General features: G+C 44.2%; 1 protein-coding gene across 47 annotated transcripts in view; it reads left to right on the forward strand.

The window, feature by feature from the left end:
* MAP4 (microtubule associated protein 4) overlaps nt 1-24,435 on the forward strand; it is a 191,945-nt gene that overhangs the window by 138,599 nt on the left and 28,911 nt on the right. The window lies entirely within an intron of this gene.

The following is a 24,435-nucleotide window of genomic DNA, read 5'->3' on the forward strand; positions in this document are numbered from 1 at the left end:
TCATGCCCAGCTGGAAAAGGCAGGTGATTTAGTTGCATGCCTTTTTACATAGCACTGAAGCTTGAATTTTAGAGAAAGTTGAATTTCTTTTTTTTTTTTTTTTTTGAGAAAGTTGAATTTCAAACAATGAATTGTTTAGCAGAAGACCTACCACCATCCATTATTTTATTCTTAATAATAAAAAAAAGAGTTGTGCCTCCTATATGTAAAGTTTACAGCCAAATTTTAATGCGTATTTGGCATAAAGATTCAGGAGTGGAAAGAAAGTATTTCATGTCTTTCTGTGTATGTGAGGTCCCCCCCCCTCAGTATTTATGTAGGTATGGTGCTCGTGGGAATAAATATCCAAATCATTTTTAGACTAAACTTTAGAAGGTCCATCTGCCTCCTTATGAGGAAATGGTAGCCGCAGACCAGCATTGGTAAGCACAGACTTTGTGTTTATACTGGTAGAAAATGATCTCTCAGCCGTGCAGTCACATTCTTTGACCAGCTTGTTGTTTGTATTCATTGGTCAACAGTTGCATGTAGGTTAATGGTTGTGGGCACAGTTTGTGTCTGTGAAATAGTCCATAAAATGTGCCCATGTTGGATTCCTTACAATTTTTCCCTTTTTAGCTCTAGTCAATGAAGTGATTGGAATGAAATTGAGAAGATGATTCCTTGAAGATTTGGAAATGTTAGCCTCACTCCTTGCTAACTAAAATTATGCACCCAATTGTGGCTTTCCTGAGTCTAATCTTCAGAAATATGTTTCTGGTCTTTGAGGTTGTTCACAGCTATTTCCCAGCTTGCATGATGCAGCTACTAACATCAAAAGTTTTTTAAGAGTGCTTGGATTTACTAGCCAGTCAGGCTTTTGGAGAGGCTGATCTTGAAATTGTGTTTTGCACGGACTTGGTTTTTTTTGAATAAAGCTTGTGCTATGCATGAATTTATATCCAGTTAGAAAAACTTGCTGTGTGAGTCAAGAATGCTAAAGATTGTTATTTGCATAAAATATTTTTATCTTTTCTCTTTTTATCTTTCTTCTATTAGCAACTCTATAACCAAGGCAGAAAATGAAGCACAGTAGTATATGGGGGGTTCATGATTTCTAGCCTCCCTCTCAGTGTTTTAATTTTGGGTTCTAGACCAGTTCTTTAGTTTCAGCAATGATCCAAAGGGTAACATGTAAATTTTTGTGAAAATCTTGCCTTATATCTTTTTTTAATTAGTTTATTTGAAAAGCACAGTGACAAAGAAGGAAAGAGAGAGAGCACGCTTTAGTCTACTAGCTCACTTCTCACAATGCCCACAGTAACAAGGGCAAGGGCTAGGCCAGACTAAAGCCAGGAGCCAGGAACACCATTCTGGTCTCCTACAGGGGTGGCAAGAACTGAGGTATTTTGTCCATCTTTCACTGCCTTAACAGATGCTTTAGAGGGAGTTGGATCAGAAGCAGAGTAACTGATGGGACTGAAACTGATACAGAATACCACTGTCACAAATGACAACTTAATCTTCTCTGCCCCAACACCAGCCCCTCATCATTTCTTTTTGCTCAGTATTTCCAAAGAAATGTGAGAGGGGAATTTGTTCTTGAGGAAGCAACAATTGCTACAGAGCTTTTTGGGCCCTGCCTTGGTCAGACCAGGCTCAGAGACTGTTAGGACTGGCATGAGGTGAGGGTAATGGATCTTAGAGGAAGTTTATTGTTTATTTTCTAAATTCCATTGTACCATTTCCTTGAGGACAATTTATCCTTTGCAATAGCTTAAAAGTGATTTTTAAACTAATCTGAATAAGTTAGTACAATCAAGTGGTACAGGGGAGTATTCAAAAAGTACAAGGCTGCATCCCTCTGTTTTCCGCTTACAGTTTTCCTTCTTCTTCTTCTTCTTCTTTCTTCTTTCTTCTTTCTATTTGTTTATTTACTTGAAAGAGTTACACAGAGAGAGAAGGAGAGGCAGAGAGAGAGTGAGTTCCTCCATTCTGTTGGTTCACTCCCCAAATGACCGCAGAGCTGAACTGACCCGAAGCCAGAAACTAGGAGCCAGGAACCAGAAGCCAGGAGCCTCTTCTGGGTCTCCCACGGGGGTGCAGGAACCCAAGCTCTTGGGCCATCTTCCACTGCTTTCCCAGGCCATAACAGGGAGCTGGATTGGAAGTGGAATAGCCAGGACTCGAACCAGTGCCCATATGGGATGGTGGGACTGCAGGCCTTGGCCTCATCCACTATGCCACAGTGCCGGCCCCCAGTTTTCCCTCTTCTGAGACAACCCATGTTGACAGTATTGTCCATATCCTTCTAGACAATTTATATATAAAGCAGCGATGACATACATATTTTCTGGTTTTATATGGGACATGACATATATACTGATGCGCGCCTAGTTTTTTAAACTAAACAATTTTTAAGGAGACCTTTGCAAACTGCTACAAAGAAAAGGGTATCTCTTTCTTTATTAATAGCTGTATAATTTCATGGTTTGGATGTACCCTAATGTATTGTACCACTTCTTTATTGATGAATATTTTGGTGTTTTTAAAATTTTTTTCCCTATTAGAAACAAGGTGCATTAAACTATCCTTGTCTTAACAGAATGTAATGACTTTTTGTGTCTTATCAAGCTTACATGATCCATACCCACTGGGAACTTATAAAAATACTTTTGGTTGTCTTTTTAACTTCTCATATTTTAAGTCTTTCATCAATCTAGAATTTGTAGAATTTTGTTTTTTGGGTTTTGGTCTTATGTTTAAACAAGATGTGAGGTGGGATTACTTGGTTATCTCACTATCATTTGTGTCTGTCTCCCACTGAAATGCTACCCTTCTGGTGCTGTAAATTCCTGTGTGTATTTTATCTATTTCTGTACTTTTTCTGTTCCATTGAACTTTCAATTCAGGTTTTAATAGCACAGTGTGACTTAATATATTTTTTTCTTTATTTTTATTTTTTTATTTTTTGACAGGCAGAGTGGACAGTGAGAGAGAGAGAGAGAGAGAGACAGGGAGAAAGGTCTTCCTTTTCTGTTGGTTCACCCCGCAATGGCCACTGTGGCTGGCGCGCTGTGGCCGGCGCACCATGCTGATCCAAAACCAGGAGCCAGGTGCTTCTCCCTGGTCTCCCATGACATCCTTCACTGCACTCCCGGGCCACAGAAAAGCTGGACTGGAAGAGGAGCAACCGGGACAGAATCCAGCACCCCTACCGGGACTAGAACTCGGTGTGCCGGCACCGCAGGCGGAGGATTAGCCTATTGAGCCACAGCGCTGACCAAATATATTTTAATGTATAACAGATGTAGCCTCACTTCTTGCCTTAATACTCTTTCTGAATTGTCCTAGCTATTCTCACTTGTTTCTTGTTACAAATAAATGAGAATTGGCTTGTATATTTTGGAAAAGAATAATAAGCTAGTCACTGTTTTCCTTGTGCACACTAATTCTCTAGATTATCCTAAGGGGACTTGTCTCATATGTTGAGTTTTTCTGTCCATCAGCGTGATGTGCCACTCACATGTTCATCTGCTGTTCTGACACTGGTACTTTAATATTTTCTTCATGCAGACCATAGGTATTTCTAGTATGCTTATTCCAAGGGTACCAGGAAGTAGACGAATGAGCAGACATAGAGCTTTAAGCAACTTTGGGACTCTGGGGGAGGAGCCTCTGTGGACTGAAGAGTATAGTGAATTGTGAGAGGGGACTGTGCTCATCTAACCTTGGTTCTTGTAAGCTTTGATGTGTCACCCGTGACTGATACTAGACTTAGCTTTATTAAATTTTCTCTTTGTTCTTTGCATTGAATCATTCTTGCTAATTGTGCTGTCCCTAGATTGGTAATAATCCTCACATCTTGTCCTCATTTATTCTGTGGGTGTATGGTGTTACCTATAGTTTTTACTGTTTTGGCAATAAAGATAGTAGTAGTAGTAGTAGTAGTAGTAGTAATAAAAATAATAACACCTACCATCTGTTATGAAGATGATGTGTCTGATTAATCATATATATGACCTATAATACTATGAAAGATTCTCTTCATTATCTAGGTGAGAAAATGTTCAACTCTTGAGGTTAGGGTCACACAGATAATAAGTAGCAAAGCTGGAATCTGAACCCAAGTCTTTCTAAAGCCCATGATTTCCTCATTCTTGCCTCAGAAAAACCTTCCAAAAGTTTTAGATACTTAAGATGGAAGTTGATAATTAATAGTTAAATATCTTTATTTTGGCAATTAGGCAGTTTTCTAGCTGTAGAAATAAAGACACATGAGGACATAAACAGTGAATCAAAGGTTAATTTTTAGATTAGAGAGAATCTAGGTTTGTTTTCTTTTGTTTTTTAGATATAGAGTTATAGAGAGAGGAAGGGAAAAACAAAGGTTTTCCATCTGCTGGTTCACTCCCCAAATGGCCACAATGGCCGGAGCTAAGCCATTCTGAAATCAGGAGTCAGGATCATCTTCTGGGTCTCCCATATGGGTTTAGGGGCCCGAGCACTTGGGCCATCTTCTGCTTATTTCCCAGTCCATAGCAGAGAGCTGGATAGGAAAAGATGAACCTGGGACGAGAACCAACGCCCATACAGGATACTGGCAGAGGATTAACCTACTACACCACAGTGCCAGCCCCAGAATCTAGGTCTTTGGACTGTCTAGTACTTTATTCTCCAGAGTCTGTGTTTGATGTATTGAAGTGTTCTTTTTATCACCTCGCCTAGAGCTTTACAGGCTTATGGTACCCTGTGACATTTTTGGTGTTAGACACAAATTATCTTGCTGATCTTAATCTTACTTAAAGTAAAGGAATTCTCTTCTTCCTTATGCTTCTTTTTTTGAGTTTAAGGAATCTTTAGCATAAAGTGGCTTCACATATTATGCAGATTGTTCTAGACAGGAAAGATTAATGAGATTCCTTAGGAAGGATGAGCTTAGCTTGTCAGGAAAGGACTTCTTGGAAGGTTTTTGTGACAGAAAGCAGAAACTTGAAAGGATGGGTCCATACTGGATTCTAGGATCTGCTCCATGTTAGTTCCTCAGAAAATGAGTATAGCTGTGTGTGACACTGCATGTGGGATAGTTAAGAATCCATCTAGACAAGCCCTTCCCTTGCCATCTTGAAGCCTGGTGTCCTTTTTATCTGGCTTCATTTCTTTTTCTTTACTTTGCTTGATCCTATCAACTGCCTTCCAGCAGCTGGGAATGTCAGTTTATGGTTGGAAATTCTCTTGGTGTGAAACTTGAAGTAATTTATAGACCCAGAATCCTAACAGTTTCTAGGCCCTTGTACATAAATAAAATATGCTCAGTAGATGAAAAATCCACTTTTAAAGTTGCTACTATTTTACAACTGGAGAACTACCCATTTGGTGATGTCTTTTCTTAACAGCAGTGCCATTTGTTAAGTGCCTTTGCTCATTATTCCCCCTCTGTTCTCTCTCTTTCTCTGTTTTTTTCTTCTTATTGACATATAATGAAATTTATTGGGACTCCTAAGTGTCACAAAGCTAAAAAATAGCTACTATTTATTGAAAGTTACTGCATGTTGAGCACTGTCCTAAAATTTTTTTTTAAGATTTATTTATTTTATGTGAAAGAGTTCCACACAGAGAGAAAGAAAGGCAGAGAGAGAGGGGTCTTCCATCTACTGGTTCACTCCCCAGATGGCCACAACTGCCGGAGCTGCGCCAATCTGAAGCCAGGAGCTAGGAGCTTCTTCCAGGTCTCCCACACCGGTGCAGGGGCCCAAGGACTTGGGCTATCTTCCACTGCTTTCCCAGGTCATAGCAGAGAGCTGGATCCAGAAGTAGAGCAGCCAGGATTTGAACCTGTGCCCATATGGAATGCCAGCACTGCAGGTGGCGGCTTTACTCACTATACCACAGTGCCGGCCCCCTAAATTCTTTTAACTTTCGAAAAATTCTATGTGGTCAGTGCTCCTATACCTTGTTTGAACCAGACCATCTAAGTTTTGTTTTGATTTTGGGAAGTGAATCAGCAGATGGAAGACCTCTCTGTCTCTAACTCTCTCTGTAACTCTGTCTTTCAAATAAATAAAATCTTAAAGAAAGAAGATAGCCCAAGCCCCTGAGTCCCTGCACTCACATGGGAGACTGGGAGGAAGCACCTGGATCTTGGCTTCAGATGGGTGCAGCTTGGGCTATTATGGCCATTTGAGGAGTGAAGCAACAGATGGAAGACCTTTCTTTCTGTCTCTCCCTCTCACTGTCTGTAACTCTACCAGTCAAATAAATAAATTAAAATCTTTAAAATTTTTTTAAATAAAAAAATTCATTTATTGAAAGTCAGAATTACAGAGATAGATCTTCCATCTGCTGTTTTACTCCCCAAATGACTGCAACAGTCAGGGCTGAAGCCAGGAACGAGGAGCTTCATCTGGGTCTGCCGTGTAGGTACAGAGGCGCAAGGACGTGGGCCAATCTCTGCTGCTTTCCCTGTGCTCATTAGCAGGGAGCTGGTTTGGAAGTGGAGCAGCCAGGACTCAAACAGGCACCCATATGGGATGCTGGCATTGTAGCTGGCAGCTTAATTCACTGTACAACAGTGCTGGCCCCCATCTAAGTATTTTTTTATAGATTTATTTATTTATTTATTTATTTGAAAGACAGAGTTACAGAGAAGGAGAGAGACAGACAGACAGACAGGTCTTCCATCTGCTGGTTCACTCCCCAAATGGCCACAATGGCCAGAGCTGGGCCAGTCAGGAGCCAGGAGCCAGGAGCTTCTTCTGGGTCTCCCACAAAGGTGCAGAGGCCCAAGGACTGAGGCCATTTTCCACTGCTTTCCCAGGCCATATTAGAGAGCTAGATTGGAAGTGGAACAGCTGGGACTCGAACTGGCATCTATATGGGATGCCAGCCCTGCAGGTGGCAGCTTTACCCGCTACACCACAGCACCAGCCCCAATTCTTTGTTCCCTTTATTTCAAATTTGATTTTGCCTCCCAAACACACAGGCGAATAAATATATTCTTATTTTGTAATAATATTTGAATTTTGAATTGATCCAAAAACAATTATAGTTGTAAATTAAAACTGAAGTATTTTTCATTGCTGATCAAAAATATCAATGAAAGGCCGGCACCACGGCTAACTAGGCTAATCCTCCGCTGCAGCGCTGGCACCTGGGTTCTAGTCCCGGTTTGGGGGCCGGATTCTGTCCTGGTTGCTCCTCTTCCAGTCCAGCTCTCTGCTGTGGCCTGGGAAGGCAGTGGAGGATGGCCCAAGTGCTTGGGCCCTGCACCCACATGGGAGACTAGGAGAAAGCACCTGGCTCCTGGCTTTGGATCGGCACAGTTTGCCAGCGTGACGGCTACTTGGTGGGGGGGGGGGTGAACCAATGGAAGGAAGACCTTTCTTTCTGTTTCTCTCACTGTCTAACTCTGCCTGTCAAAAAAAAAAAATATATATATATATATATATATATATATATATATACACACACACACACATATATATATATAAATGAAAGTGAATCAGGAGATGGACCTTAGGATAGCAGTTACGTTATCCACATCTCATACTGGGGTGCCTGGTTTCCATTCCCAGTGAGAAACTCCTGACTCCAACTTCCCCCTAAAGCAGATGCTGGAAGGCAGTGGTGATGACTTAAGTGATCAGATTCCTGCCACCCATATGGGAAACTTATGTTCCTGACCACCACCCAGCCTTAGCTATTGCAGGCTTTTGGATATTGAGCCAGCAGATAGGAACTTGCTCTTTATGTTTGTCTCTCTACATCTCACTTTATTTGAGAGGCAGAGTTACAGACAGAGAAAGAGGTCTTCCATCCATTAGTTCATTCCCCAAATGGCTGTCATGGCTGGGGCTGGGCTGATCAGGAACCAGGAGCTTTTCCAGGTCTCCCACCTGGGTACAGGGGCCCAAGTGCTTGGACCATCTCCCACTGCTTTCCCAGGCCATTAACAGGGAGCTGGGTTGGAAGTGAAGCAGCTAGGACTCAAACCAGTGCCCAAATGGGATGCCAGTGCCGCAGGATGAGGCTTAACCTACTGTGCCACAGGGCCAGCCCCAGGTACCAGCATTGTGGTATTGTGGATAAAGTGGCTGCCTTTGACACCATCATCCCATATGGGTGTGAATTTGAGTTGCAGCAGTTTAATCTGCTGTGCCACAACACTGGCCTCTGAGGCTTTATTATTTCACATTAGATTCCCTATTGTGCATGGGAAAACCTAATTCATACAAAAATACATTTTCTTAGTTTTGAGGGTTTTTTCTTTTTCTTTTTAAGTTAGAAGAAATAGATATATTTTGTGTTTTAGTTATTTTTAAATGCTTTTTAGACTCACATGTGGATACTTCAAAAAGTTCACGGAGGGGAATTGTGGCATAGCAGGTAAAGTCACTGCCTGTGACAGTGGCATCCCATGTAGGCACCAGTTTGTGTTATGGATGCTCCACTTCCAATCCAGCCCTCTGCTCATGGCCTGGGAAAAGCAGCAGCAGATGGCACAAATCCTTGCCACCCACGTGAGGGACCCTGATGAAGCTCCTGGCTCCTGTTTTCAGCCTTGTCTAGCCTAGGCTGTTTGTGGCCATTTGGGAAGTGAACCAGCAATGAAGGATCTCTCTGTCTCTCACCCTCCCTGTATAACTCTGACTCTCAAATAAGGAAATAAATTTTTGAAAAACAAACAAGAAGTTCTTGTATGTGTGGCTGGCCTGGTGCCTTGGGTACTAGACTCTCATGTGGGTCTGAACTTCTTGACCCTGAGCCTCTTCCCCATAGCCTCTTCTTGCCTTGGTGGCTAGTTGCTGACCTCATTGTTACCTTCCTCAGGTTGACAAATTTCTGATCTATATAGTGTGAACTCTTGTTTGAGATACGTCCCTTGTGATTTGTCACCTTCATTCTACTGGTTCTTGCTGGTAGTTTGGCTGATTCTTATTTTACAGTTTGCTGTTTATGAATGGATCCGTCAAGGCAAAATATGTGGGCCTTAAAGGTGGCAATGGCTTGTTGCCTTGGCACCTTTTTTTCTTCTAATTGTGTTGGAGACGGTCTAAGTGGGCTCACTACAAATGTTGGACAATTTTCTACCCTGTTCTTTGCCTGAGAATTTTCATTCTTTAGAATACATAGGCCAACTCAGACTGCAGACTGTGCAGACATGCTGTTACTTGCCACAGGTATGCCTCTGCCAACAGGCAGCACCCTCAGAGAATGCAAAAGGGTTACTGAACGTACGGCCACTGAAGCCCAGGTTAAAATCACATGTGACATAGCAGTAGGCCTGCAATTCCTTGAGTGTATGTTTCAGCCTTTTTGTTGAGATATGAGAGTGTTAAAAATGTAAAACTGGAAGGTAGCTTAAAAAGTTCCCTCATTTGATAGATGAAGTAATTGAAGCTAGAAGCAGTTTAATGAATTACTCAGAATTTTAATTACTCAGTGGCATAGAGAGATTTTAAAATTTGGTCTACTCACTCACTGTGGCACTGCCATAGTGAATTCTGGGGACTCCCTACTTGGCCCTTAGGGGCACCTTTCTCTGGGAGAACCAAGAGAGGAGATGGCGGCCTTGGCAGCTGAGCTCTCAGACCCTTGAGGCAGGACTTGATGGGGCAAACTTGACTGTGAAGCTGCTGGCAGGGCGAAGCTGGGCTCTGAAATGTAGACAGCCCCTGCCCCCCTGCTTCTGGCCTCAGACAAGGGCATTCAGTATCTCAGGACCTCCCCCTGCCTTCCTCATTCCTACCACGGATGAGGTCCATGGTCTGTTTATTCTTGCCGGCTCACCTTCATCATAGACACTGTCCTGGGGCTGCGCATCTTCTTTCTTTCCCTCCTTTACCCTCAGCTTCCTCGTCCCCTTCTTATTTGTTGAGCAGGGGGAGAGCACAGTCAGGAAGAGATTCACTGTGTCCTGGGTGAGGGGCTTACAGTAAGCATGATGTCTCCCCCTTCGCTGGCTGGCAGAAGACTTAATAAAGAGAGAAACTGAAAAAATAAAATAAAATTTGGTCTATTTACTACAAGTCAAATTGTTTTTCCCCCCACACAAGCCAAAGATAGAACATGCCAGTAAATTGAAGGTGTGTGTTTGGAAGTGGATGACTAGTGTTTGGGTGAGTGGGGTTGTTGAGGCTTTCCTAATATCTAAGGGTGTTTTCCAAACTCTCATCTCTGGTGTATTCGGACTGCATAGCAACAATCTCTTCTCTTCCTTTATACTTAGAAAATTTCTGTTACATATTTCATTCTTAATTATATGATTTATATATATATGTATATATATAATGTAAGAAAACCAGATTTCTACTGTATTTCATTACCAACGTTGTTTCTGTACTCAAGATTTTCTCCTATTTTTTTCTTGTTAATTAGAATCACGACCCTCTTGGCATCCATTCATTTTGTTACATATGCTTACTTTCCTTCCTTAGTGAGAGCTTTGCTATGGACTATAAGACATTTATGGTGCTTTAATATGTAGTCACTAAACTACTTGATATCAAGAGGAAGAAGTGTGTGTGAGACTTAGTTCATGTTTAGGAGAGAGATTCAATTTACGTTTTTTCTGTTCAATATTACAAGACTACCTACTGCTCTTGACCATAACATAGTGTTATGTCAAGTACTGAAGTTAATTCATGTAGGCTGGTTCCTCCTGCACTCTCTTTGGGATCTGAAGTAAAAATATATGAGTGATAATGAACAGTAGAGAAGGCTTGCTCCAGTTTAAGCAAGCATTCCTGAGCAATCTCAGTAATCTCTTCACATTTTATAGACCAATGTTTGAACAATCTTTCCCTGTTTTTCTAAAAAGTATTCTTTAAAAATTGAAACCAAAACTTTGCAGTTGGTGGCAAATGGTGTTGGTGTTTAAAACAAACAAAACACAAAAATAGGGGCCGGCACAGTGGGCTAAGCACTTGTGGCTCTGGCAACCCATATGGGCACCAATTTGTATCATGGCTGCTCCTCTGACCCAGCTCTCTGCTATGGCCTGGGAAAGCAGCGGAAGATGGCCCAAGTGCTTAGCCCCTTGCACCCAGGTGGGAGACCCAGAAGAAGTTCCTGACTTCTGGCTTTGGATTGGACCAGCTCCAGTCGTTAAAACCATTTGGGGAGTAAGCCAGTGGATGGAAGACCTTTCTAGCTGTCTCTTCCTCTCTGTATGTAACTCTTCCTCTCAAATAAGGAACTAAATATATTTTTTTTAAGATTTAGTTATTGGGGGCCGGTGCTGTGGTGCAGCGGGTTAAGGCCCTGGCCTGAAGTGCTGGCATGCCATATGGGTGCCGGTTCTAGTCCCGGTTGCTACCCTTCCGATTCAGCTCTCTGCTGTGGCCTGGAAAAGCAGCGAAGGATTATTAACTCCTGGCTCCTGGCTTCGGATCGGCGCAGCTCCAGCCATTGCGGCCATCTGGGGAGTGAACCAGCAGATGGAAGACCTCTCTCTCTGTCTCTACCTCTGTTTGTAACTGTTTCAAATAAATAAATAAATCTTTTACAAATTTATTTATTTATTTGAAACTCATAGTTACACAGAGAGAGGAGAGGCAGAGAGAGAGAGAGAGAGAGAAAGAAAGAGAGTCTTCCATCCACTGGTTCACTCCCCAGTAGGCCACAATGGCCAGAACTGCGCCGATCAGGAGCCAGGACCTTCTTCCGGGTCTCCCACGTGGGTGCAGGGGCCCAAGGACTTGGGCCATCTTCTGCTGCCTTGTCAGGCCATAGCAGAGAGCTGGACTGGAAGAGGAGCAGCTGTGACACAAACTGGCACCCATATGGGATGCTGGCACTGTAGGCGGCAGCTTTACCTGCTACACCACAGCACTAGCTCCAAGTAACTAAATTTTTTTAAAAAGATTTATTTATTTGAGCTGCGCCAATCCGAATCCAGGAGCCAGGAGCTTCTTCTGGGTTTCTCACATGGGCGCAGGGGACCAAGGACTTGGGCCATCTTCCACTGCTATCCCAGGCCATAGCAGAGAGCTGGATGGGAAGTGGAGCGGCCGGGACTAGAACTGGCACCCATATGGGATGCCGGTGGTTCAGGCCAGGGCGTTAACCTGCTGTGCCACAGGGCCCCAGTAACTAAATATTTATAACACACACACACACACACACACACACACACTCACACACACACAGAGCCTGAACCTTTTCTTGGAGAAAAGATGTCCCTTGAATTTTTTCTTATTTATTTATTCAAAAGGGTAAAGTGATACAGAGAGAGTTGGAGATTTTCCATTTGCTGGTTCATTCTTCAAATGGCTGCATTGACCGAGGCAGGTCAAGTGGAAGCCTGGAGCCCAGAGCTCCATCTGGGTCTCCGGTGTGGGTTGTTGGGGCCCAGGTACCAGGGCCATCTGCTGCCTTCCCAGGCATATTACCAGTGGAACTGAATTGAACTAGCACCTGTGTTGCAGGCAGCAGCTTAGATCGCTGTGCCATAATGCTGGCCCCATCCCTTGTATTTTTGGTAGAATATTTCACAGTATCCTATGTTAGTACAAAATAGTGGACTACAGGCTAGACAACAGAAACCAGCCTTGTTCTGAGTATGGCCCATCCTTACAGGGTAACTTTTTCCAGTATGAATCCATCAGTCTTTTTTTTTTTTTTTAAATTTGTTTTATTTATTTGAAAGACAGAATTACAGAGAGGCAGAGGCAGAGAGAGAACCATCCACTGGTTCGCTCCCGATATGGCTACAATGGCCAGAGCTGGGCTGATCCAAAGCAGGAGCCTGGAGCTACTTCTGGATCTCCCATGTGGGTGCAGGTGCCCAAGCACTTGGGCCACCTTCCACTGCCTTCCCAGACCACAGCAGAGAGCTGAATCAGAAGTGCAGCAGCTGGGACTCAAACTGGAGCCCACATGGGGTGCTGGTGCTGCAGACCAGGGCTTTAACCTGCTGTGCCACAGCTTAGAATTTGTAAACTCAAAGCCTAGGGCAGCAAAGGACTATGAGGACATAAATGGGCCCAGTGGCTCTGGTGGGTGGGCAGGAAAATTCCAAGCCACAGATTGCCAAAGTGAACTGCCCCCCAACCCACATCCCCATGTATTCACAGAGATTTGAAAACACAGTAGGCTAGAAGGAGCAGGGCCGGTGTTTGAGAAATGACCCAACTCATCCAAGGAGCCAAAGGGCAGAGAACAAAGACAAGAATAAATGCATGAGGAAGAGTGTGTTCTGTTACTGGGCAAGTATCCAATCATATAAGTGTTTTATGGTTGAAATATATGTCCCCAAAACCCTGATCACTGGAGTCTTTAAATGAACTATATATTGCCTGCGGCGCCAGCACTCTGGATTCTAGTCCCGGTTGGGGCGCCGGATTCTGTCCCGGTTGCTCCTCTTCCAGTCCAGCTCTCTACTGTGGCCCGGGAAGGCAGTGGAGGATGGCCCAAGTGCTTGCGCCCTGCACCCGCATGGGAGACCAGGAGGAAGCACCTGGCTCCTGGCTTCGGATCAGCACAGCTTGCCGGCCGTGGTGGCCACTTGGGGGGTGAACCAACGGAAGGAAGACCTTTCTCTCTGTTTCTCTCTCTCACTAACTCTGCCTGTCAAAAAAAAAATGAACTATATATTAAATAAACTTCCACAATGAGAGCTAGAGGCAGAGATCTCACGGGGCTTTGGGGTCCCCACTCAAGTCAGTTTTCAAGTGAATTTGTTAAGTTGCTATGACAGCCATCAACCCACTCTTCTCTATGAAGTGAATACGTACTATTTTGATACTAAATTAAGGGTTTAGGATTTTGTTGGTAGCAATTTCCTGGAATCATTATTCTCTATGGTTATAGCTAGAGATTGGCAAATGAGTCTTTCTTATTTTTACAACAGTTTTTACAGTGGGCGAATGTGGAAAGGTAGGCATACTATGAGATAAGTAAATGTGTGGGATCTATGTATCTGTGTCAGTGAAAGCCAGAATAATTACTATTTCTGTGCCTGGATTGGCACCATGCTCTATTTTAAATTGCAGATCTAAACAGAATGCTAGTTAGCAGGAAATTACATTTTCATATTAACAGTGGCATTTGGTTCTGCAGAAAACAACACTTTCCTTCCTTTCCTTTTCATTCATTCTTCCTTCTTTCCTTTTTCTCATATTGGTAAATACGTTCTGGACTTAGCTGCTTGAGGAAAAAGGGAGGTTGGTGAAAGAGGGGTTTTGTCATGAATACTGGGGACTTGTTGTGATGTCACTGCAAGCTCTGTGTGATCGTAGGTGGTGTTAGCGCTCCAGGAGCGAGAGGGGGGAGAGCAGTGGAAGACAAGCAGCCAGCCTGCCTCACTGCTGTGAGCGGCCAGCTCTGTGAGGGCAAGCTTGCAGAGTGCCGATGGACTCAGCGAAAGAAATCAGTCAAGCTGGATTCGAGTGGCAGAGGACAGAGGGAAAACTGAATGAAATCGGGCTCAGTGTCAGCATGGACGGGCAGCTGAAGGATGGGCTTGTGAAGAATGCCAGCTTCCTGGAGCAGAATAAGCTTTGCTTTTTTGAGGGGAAGATAGACAAAGAGCTCAGCGTTGAAGTGCAGAACAAGGACTGTCAAGCAGCCTCAGGTCACCTTGAGAGCAGGTATGTGATTTCAGAAAGCTGGCGTCCCTCGGAGGGGAACCCAGTACACCAGAAGATAGCCGAATTCCATCCGGGACTCAGAGAAGGGTCAGATGAAAACAAAGCCACTACAGTTCAGGGGGAAGTGGCAGGGGAAAATGGAGTAAAAACCAAGTGCCAGCCAGACCTGGATTTCCCTGCAGCCACTGAAATCCCCCCCAGGTTTGTTGAGGAGCAGGAAACCAGTGTTTGGAACCCCAAGTTTGATTCAGTAGCTCAAGGCTTTCGGGGCTTGAGGGAAGCAACTTCAGGAAGGGAGAATAACATCACTCCTGGCTGCCCAGTGATTGGGGTGGTGGGCGATAACACTGAGCAACTTGAATGTGAGTCCCCACCAGCAGTGGTTATAGGCCTCTCAGCCCCCACCACTGAGCCTTCCCCCACTGCGGTCCTTCCAGTTACTATGGTCGAGCTCACCCAGGAGTATTTGAATGTAGGCTCGCATATCAGAGGCCACGATAAAGAGCTGGAGAAACTGAGTTCTACTGAAGATGGGGCTGTGCTTGACCAAGTCCCCCAGCAGAAAAAGGCAATGCGCCGGGCCTTGTCTGAATGCTCTCACCTTTCAGTTCCCCCAGCTGTCAACCTTGCAGATAAGTACCCTGAACTCCCTGCCCGAGAAGAGCTTTCTTCTGGCCTACTGCCTCCAACTAATGGCTCAGTACCAACTCCTCTGCCCAGGAAACTGGCAGCTGCTGCCATAAGGCGCTCCATGACCGTGGCTGAGGAACAGACAGTCAACCCCAGACTGAGCCCCGGGGAGCTGCCCATCCTGTCTGCTACAGAGATACCTCCTTCCGTCCGCAAGGACCCAGTGGCTGAGAAGAGTGAAGAATTGACCCAGAGGAGCAGCAGCATCAGTTCTGGGAAAAAGGAATTCTGTGTTGCAGAGTTGTATCTCCATAGTAAGCTGGGGCAGATTCCTGAAGGAAGCAGCCAGGAAAAAGAACAGGAAGGTATTAGTCCAACAAAAATTGATTCATGTTCCCAAGTCTGCCAGGGAAGTGAGAAACAGCCAGGACAGTCGACTGTGGCAGGGAAGAAAGAAATTGAGGTCACTGCAACCCAGAGCACGCCATCCTTCCTGTGTGGAGAGAGCCCACGTGATGGTATGTTTCTAAATTTTGCTTCCATTGGGAACAAGCAGACAGCAAGAAAGGGAATAAAGTGATAGATTACCGGCAGGAGAGTTAGGCAGCTTATTGCTGTTGACGTCTGTGACTGCAGAGGGAAAGCTTTCTCCGTTATGTGGATAACACAGTGAATCTGACTGGGTCAAGCTGACTGCAGTGGGTGTGGGTTGGAGTCAGAGTGGTGGGCATAACAATTAAAGCCCCTGCCTTGACCTCATGTCACCCTATCCACCCCACCCCCATCCTCCCACCCTTCAGCTTCCCATTGGTTTGAACTAAATGATTTCTGAGCTCTAAATCATCCAATCACAACTGATTGATTTCCTTGCTTAAAAAAACTGTCACTGTATAGATTCACAATGGCTTTATCAGTACTAGCCTCCTCTCGTTCACTTGCACAGGTTGGGTGGAAGCCCTCTTTTCCATTAACGGCTTTTGAGAATGTTTAGTTTTGTTCAAACTGAAAAAGAGTCATCTCAGGCTGGCTATTTAGTATTCTTTTCCTGTTCTAAATGTTTGACCCAGTCTTGCTGCTGGTTTTCTCTTTAGGTGTTTCGGGAGGATTTGTGGGGAGAAGAAAGAGAAAACAGAAACAGGAGAGACTCACCCCCTAACAAACAGAGAGCGTGGCAGTCTTTGTGTCTGCTGCCTTCTGTGCCTTTCTTCCTGGCCCTTTATCCCCATCCCCATCCCCCAGTGGCTCCTATTGTTGGAGTCTAAAGCAGCTTGTTTTTCTCTGTGTCCAGTGTGAGCACAAAGGGCCATCATTTACAAACTTCTTAAAAGGAATATAAATGTGTTTTATTTCTTAAAAAAAGAAAAGTCAGTTTTTTTCTGGGACCTGTTTCCTCTGATGTTTATTCCATTTAGCAGATTTCTATGAAGTTTTCTTTTTCTCTGATAATAAGAAGTGGTATTTTCTAGGAGAGTGGTAACCTGAATTTGTTTTTAAATAGAGATGGGCAGGAAAACATTATAGTTCTTCCATGATGTCTCAGGACTCGAGGACCAGAAGAACTCAGGCGTCCTAATCTTGTCTCTGTCTTCTGGCTGTGGCAGAACTGTAATCTCCTCATGGATAGGACTTCATCTTTTCCTTGATTTCCTAGATGCCCAGGTCAGCACTGCAAACCTTCAAGGTGGTAATGAGTAAAGACTTCTGTTTGTTTCAAAACAGGATCATGGTAGTTTGTGCTGATAGAAAAGAATTCCAAATGACTGATGAATCAACTGATCCATTCACTAGACGAATGGGTGATTGCTGACTCTGCGAAAGAGTGGTTTGCTCATTCAACATGCCTCTCATTTGCCATTTGTCACTGTTTAGACACTGGGAATTGTCCTTGTCCTCAAGTAATTTACGGTCTAGTTGGCGGGCATGGGAAGAGTGATAGGAGAAAGGGTTATGACTCATGGAAACTTTTGGAGGAGGTGGCATTTGAACTGGACCTTGGAAAATTAGGCTGTCCAACAATGCAGAAGGAAAGCCTTTCATACAAAGGAACTCATGTAAGCAAAGGTATGAACCCCAGGCACTCATTAGGTTAAACAAAAGCAATGAGTCTTTACCGGGCACTCTATTAAGTATTTGCAAAGAACAAACATACTCAGAGGAACCTATTTACTTGTTAAAGTATTTATTGACAGTACATAAATCCCAGGGGAATCTGATTGCAGGAGGTATAATCAGCACGCTGTAGCTAGTGGGTGTGTGTTCGGGACCTCTGTTTCTCCCTCCACATGTGCTCTATTGTCCCTTCTCAGAGCTGGGTTTTTCTCTGTCATCTCTAACCTTTTTTGCTTCTTCCCTTATGACTGTTTTGCTTAGCACAGAACAGTCACGTGAGTTAGTACGGTTTGGGCTCTGTGGCCAGCTTTTTGCTAGCATGTACCTTAGGGACTTAAGATTGCTTGATTACAGTTTTCATGGCTTCATCCATATTAAAGAAAGTAAATATTTTTACTGGCCTGGTTTGTTGCAGTCAGCTACACAGGTGTCATTGCCTTCTTAATATTTTTTTAAACATTTAAAAAATTTTGTTTGAAAGGCAAAGTTACAGAAAGAGGGAGAGACAGAATGAGAAAGAGAGAGATCTTATATATGCTGGGTCATTCCCCAGATGGCTGCAATGGCCAGGGTAAGGCCAGGCCAAAGCAAGGGGTCTGAAACCTCCGTTCAGGTCTCCCATGTGGCTGGCAGCTGCCCAAACACTTGAGCCATTTTCTGCCCAGAAGTATTAGCAGGGAGCTGGATCAGAAATGGAGCAGCTTGGATTCAGATCGGCACTCATATGGCCTGCTATGCCACAGTGCCAACCCCTCTTACTCAGTATTGACTTGGTCACTTTGTTCATCTGGAAAATTTTTCTTGAGAAGAAAAAGTGGGTTGAGCAAGTGTTCCAAAGCTATCTGGGGGCTGATGCTATGACGTGGTGGGTAAAGCTGCTGCCTGCAGTGCTGGCATCCCATATGGGAGCTGGTTCTAGTCCCAGCTGCTCCACTTTCTGCTATGGCTTGAGAAAGCTGTGGAAGATGGCCCTAGTCCTTGGATCCCTGCACCCCTGTGGGGGACCTAGAAGAAGCTTCAGGCTCCTGGCTTTGGATCAGCCCAGCTCTGGCTGTTGTAGATGGAAGACAGTCTCCCCTCCCCTGCCCCCGCCTTCCAAATAAATAAGTTAATTAAAAAAAAAAAAAAAAAACAAAAAACAAAAAACAAAAAACACTAAGGCTATCTATACGTATATAGAAAGAAACAATAAAAAATCTAGAAAAATCTTTGGAACCCAATCTTTGTTTTTTTCTTTTTTTAAACAGAAAAGACTTTATTTTAGAGGGGATAGAATGGGGAGGGGTAAAGAGAGTGGAGGTTGAGCCTGCTGGGACAGAGGGCAGGGGGTTTGAAACTGAACTTCATTCCTGGAACCCAATCGTGCCAAGCTTCAGATACCTCACTGATAGAAGTTTAACTTACTACCATAAGAAGTGTGGTGGGGCCAGCGCCGTGGCTCACTTGGTTAATCCTCCGCCTGCGGTGCCGGCATCCCATGTAGGCACGGGTTCTGGTACCAGTTGCTCCTCCTCCAGTCCAGCTCTCTGCTGTGGCCTGGGAGGGCAGTGGAGGATGGCCCAGGTGCTTGGGCCCCTGTGCCCACGTGGGAGACCAGGAGGAAGCACCTGACTCCTGGCTTTGGATTGGCGCAGTGCTGGCCATTGTGGCCATTTGGGGAGTGAACCAACAGAGGGAAGACCTTTCTCTTTCTCTCTCACTGTCTGTAACTCTGTCAAATAAATTAAAAAAAAAAAAAAAAAAAAAAAAAAAAAAAAAAAAAAAAACTGTGGTGAGGGTCTGTGACAACAAGTAAAGTAGCCAAAGGTCAGCTTAGGGAAGACACTCTTCTCGCTATGTAAGATGAACTGGAAGACAGAAGATTGAAGGAAGAAAACCTGATTAGGACAGTTTGATTCAGAAAGGGACAGATGAAACACTGAAAACACGATAGGGGAAATAGAGGTGAAAATAATTAACAGTGGAAGGTGTGAAAATGAGAGAGAAAGAAGCATTGAAGGTTGTCTTGTGATTTTGGGCCTGATTTCCCAGCAGGCAGTGGTTCAAATAATGGAAAGATCCAACAACAGAAAGCAGCTTTGTGCAGGAGTTAAATTAATTCTGTTCAAGACATCCTTTTGCAGAATTCTAGGGACATTTGGGTGGTAATCTCTAGCAGTTGCCTAGTGTATGTCCCTGAGGGAAAGATGACAGTTTTGGTGAGCAGCACCGTCAGGGAGGTAGACCATATCTGCTTACATAGACATGTTTACTTGTACATGTAAGTACATGTACATGTTTACTTGTACATGTAAGTGTGAGATAACTGCATGCCTGAATTCTAGTAATAGAATCTTCATGAAGTGAAGTTATATATTTATTATTATTTATTTTATTAATTATTTTTAACTATATATATTGTTTACTGAAAAATCCTATGTCCATTGGAAAAAAAATACAGTGGTCTAGGGCCAGGGGCAAAAATTCATACATTTGTTAAAATCTCTCAGTCTGCTTACAGAACAGGCTAAAATTTGTGTCGTTCTTGCAATTGTTTTTTTCTGTCACATTTTTAAAACTAAAAGATATTCAGTTTTGACTAAAAATACATGCAGTTCAGACATCAAAAAGTACAAAAAGCTCTACATTAGAAAACCACCTACAAAGACAAGATGGTATCAACTCACTTTTTCTTGCTACTCCCAGTAAATACAACTAAATTCTTGGAAAATAATTTAGAGATTTCCATAAAGGACTCTAAAAGGTAGAGAAAAGGCAAACTGAGTAGAGATCCCAGGACTTGAGGACCCACAGTGCAGTGAGTTTTGCGTATATTCGTGGTTGAGGACTGGCAAGGCCCATAACCTGGAATTATCAAGCATAGACAAAAAAAAGACGAGAAGGAGAAAAGCCCATTCTCTCTTGCCAAAGGACAGGAAAGGGGAGGTCCAGCAGAGACCAGTGGTGAGCCCTGTTTCTCTACCCATAATCAGCGGTGAACTCAACCTGTCTGCTGACACAGTGTCAGTGGAACTTATGACAGCCTACCCATGGTCCACTCCACCCACAGCTATCAGGAGCTCTAGGCCTGCAGCACCAGTTAACAGCACCAGCAGCACCTGTGGGCCTGGTTTCTCATAGTCCTCTACCACCTGGCAGAAGCTGAAAGCAGGCCAGGTAGGTGCTTCTTGTCTCAGCAACCCCAGTAGAGATTCAATAGGCAGAGTCCTCACCCCAGGCAGCCAGGATCAGGCCAAGAGCAGCTCTCTCTTTACCATGTATCCAGCATTACTCAGTGCTAACAAGGTGACACTGCATAGGCCAGGGATTGAGTGACAGCCTTGGCAGGCCACAATCCTATGGCACTAAATTATCATTGGCACTAAAGCCAGAATCTACTTGCTAAATGTAAACAAAGGCATTGCCTGCTAAAGTATGATATTAGAATTTATAAGCAACCATCATAAAATTGCTATAATAAGCAATTGTGATTTTTTTAAAATGAATGAAAAACTGGAAAAATCTCAGCAAAGAAACAAGTTATGAAAAATAACTAAATGTTAATTATACAATGCAAATAGTTTGTCAAATGGCCTCAGCAGTAGACTGGAGATCACATGATAGAAACAGTGAATTTGAGAACAAATCAATAGAATTTATTTAGCGTGAACAACAGAGAGAAAATAGACATAGAAAATAGAGTCTCAAAGACCCGTGGGACCATAACAAAAGATCTAACATTTGTGTCACCAGAATCCCAGAACAGGAGAAAGAATCCAAGAGTGAATAACTGTTCTAAGAAATAGGGACTGAAAACTCCCCAAATGGGACAAAAGATATAAACTTAAAAAACTGAAATTTGGGGACTTTGCTGTGGCATAGTGGGTTAAGCTTCCACCTACAGTGCTGGCATCCCATATGGGTGCTAGTTTGAATCCCAGCTACTCCACTTCCAATCCTGCTCTCTGCTATGGCTGAGAAAGCAGTAGAAGATGGCCCAAGTGTTTGGGCCCCTGCACCCATGTGGGAGACCTGGAAGAAGCTCCTGGCTCCTGGCTCCTGGCTCCTGGCTCCTGGCTCCTGGCTTCAGATTGGCCCAGCTCTGGCCATTGCCCCCATCTGAAGGGTGAACCTGTGGATGGAAGACCTGTCTCTGTCTCTCCCTCTCTCTGTAACTCTGCCTCTCAAATAAATAAATAAAGCTTTAAAAAAAAAAACACTATACACACTAAAATTGCAGATAAGATAAATACCAAGAAATCCATGCAAGGATAATCTCTTAACTTTTGTAAACTAATGATTGATAAAGACATGGATATTTCAAGTGGGTTTCTTTTTTTTTAAGGTATTCAAATTTCATGTATTTTATATATACAGAATTAGGAACATAGTGATACTTCTCTACCCTGCCCCCTTCTTATTAGTTTTGATTTTCTTTTTTTTTTTTTTTTTTTTTTTTTTTTGACAGGCAGAGTGGTTAGAGAGAGAGACAGAGAGAAAGGTCTTCCTTTGCCGTTGGTTCACCCTCCAATGGCCGCCGCAGCCGGCGCACCACGCTGATCCGATGGCAGGAGCCAGGTACTTATCCTGGTCTCCCATGGGGTGCAGGGCCCAAGTACTTGGGCCATCCTCCGCTGCACTCCCGGGCCACAGCAGAGAGCTGGCCTGGAAGAGGGGCAACCGGGACAGAATCCGGCGCCCCGACCGGGACTAGAACCCGGTGTGCCGGCGCCGCAAGGTGGAGGATTAGCCTATTGAGCTGCGGCGCCGGCAAGTTTTGATTTTCTTAAAAACATTCATTTATTTATTTGAAAGGCAGACAAAAGAGGAAGAGACAGAGAGAGAGAGAATGTATTTGAAAGACAGTAACAGGAGGGGGAACAGAAGAGAGATTTGCATCCACTGGTTCACTCCCCAAATGGCCGTGAGTGCGTAGCTGGGCCAGGCCAAAGTCAGGAGCCAGGAACTCCATCTAGGTCTCTCACATAGGTACCAGGGGCCCAAGTACTTGATCCATCTTCTGCTGCCTTCCAAGCAGGGAAGTTAGATTAGAAGCTGAGCAGCCAAGACTCCAATATGCAATGCTGGTGTTGCAGGGAGTGGCTAAAACTGCTGCACCACAACACTGGCCCCTGAAGGGGGAAAGTATGTTAAAAGTGTTATAAGATGTGCAGTGCAGTGGTCAAGATGCCGCTTGAGATACCCACACCCCATACTGAAGTTCCTGGGTTCATGTACCAGCTCTGCTTCCAATTCCAGCTTCCTGCTAATGCACACTTGGGGAGGTAGCAGGTGATGACTTGAGTACTTGGGTCCCTACTACCCACTTGAAAAACCTGACTTGAGCTCCAGGCTCCTGGCTTTGGCCTGGTCCAGCTATGGTGGGGATCTGGAAGTTAAGTAGCAGAAGAAACATCTCCCTCTCTCTGTCTTGCCTGCATATCCTCTCTGTTTCTCTGCCTTTTGATTGCTTTGTTTTTATTTTTTTAAGTTTTATTTATTTATTTCAAAGGCATAGATAGAGAGAACTTCCTTCTGCTGGTTCACTCCCAAAATGGCCACAACAGCCCAAGCAGGGCCAGGCTGGAGCTAGGAGCCAGGAGCTTCCTCCAGGTCTCTTATGTGGATACAGGGGCCCACATGGTGCCATCCTCTGCTGCTTTCCCAGGCACAGTAGCTGGGAGCTGGATCAGAAGTGGAGTAGCCAAGACTTCACTTGGTGCCCTATGGGATGCTGGCACTGCAAGCAGAGGTTTAGCCTTCTTTGCCACAGTGCCAGCCCCTTCTCTGTCTTTAAAAAAAAAAAAATTCAAATTAAAAAAAAAAAAAAATTCAAATTTAACTTAAAATTGTAAATGTGGATAGGGCAAAAGATTCTAAATGGAAACAGGATTCAACAGTTCACTCAGAATAGTAAAACATTGATGTCGGTCAGCTGTATGTATATTGTAATACTTAGAGCAAGCCGGTGCCGCGGCTCACTAGGCTAATCCTCTGCCTTGCGGCGCTGGCACACCAGGTTCTAGTCCAGGTCTGGGCGCTGGATTCTGTCCCGGTTGCCCCTCTTCCAGGCCAGCTCTCTGCTGTGGCCAGGGAGTGCAGTGGAGGATGGCCCAAGTACTTTGGCCCTGCACCCCATGGGAGACCAGGAGAAGTACCTGGCTCCTGCCATCGGATCAGCGCGGTGCGCCGGCTGCAGCGCATTGGAGGGTGAACCAACGGCAAAGGAAGACCTTTCTGTCTCTCTCTCTCACTGTCCACTCTGCCTGTCAAAAAATAAAAAAATAAAAATACTTAGAGCAACACTCAAAAACATTATTTAAAAACAAACAATTATTTCTCCTTTTTTTCCCCTAAAGATTTATTTATTTATTTATTTATTTAAAAAGCAGAGTTGGAGTGAGAGATCTTCTATCAGGGGTTCATTTTGCCTATGGTAGCAGTATCTGTGGGTGGGCCAGGCTGAAGCCAGGAGTTTATCCAGGTCTCCCATGTGCGTGACAGGAGCCCAAATACTCAAGCCATCTTCAGCTTCTTTCCCAGGCTCATTAGCATGGAGCTGGATCAAAAGCGGAACAGCTGAGACTCTCAGATCAGTGTCCAAATGGGATGCCATGCCACCATTTCAGGCAGTGGCTTAACCTGCTGTTCCAGAGAGGGGAAGAAAGAGGCAGATAGACAGAGATAAACACATCGTCCATCTGTGGGTTCACTCTCCAAATGCCAGCAATGGCCAGGACTGGGCCAGGCTGAAGCCAGGAGCCAGAAATTCCATGTGAGTCTCTGTGGGTGGCCGGGGCCCAGCTAGTTGGACCATCTTCCACTACTTTCCCAGATGTATTAATATCAAATACTGGCGTCATAGACATTGGCTTAAACTGCTACACCAAGTCGTAGGCCCCAAAAATGGATTTCTAAAAGACATTTAGCCCACAAGAAGGCAAATGAGAGCATGAGAAGCAGCGAATGAGAAACAAAGAGAACAATTTATAAAATGTCATCTTTTTTTTTTAGATTAATTTATTTTTTTATTTGGAAGTTAGAGTTACACAGAAGGACAAGGAGAGGCAGAGAGAGAGGTCTTCTGTCATTCGCTGGTTCACTCCCAAAATGGCCTCAACGGCCAGCTGGAGCTGGCTCCAAAATG

This window comes from Oryctolagus cuniculus, chromosome 10 (genome assembly GCF_964237555.1).
Source record: "Oryctolagus cuniculus chromosome 10, mOryCun1.1, whole genome shotgun sequence".
Classification (NCBI taxonomy): Eukaryota; Metazoa; Chordata; class Mammalia; order Lagomorpha; family Leporidae; genus Oryctolagus; species Oryctolagus cuniculus.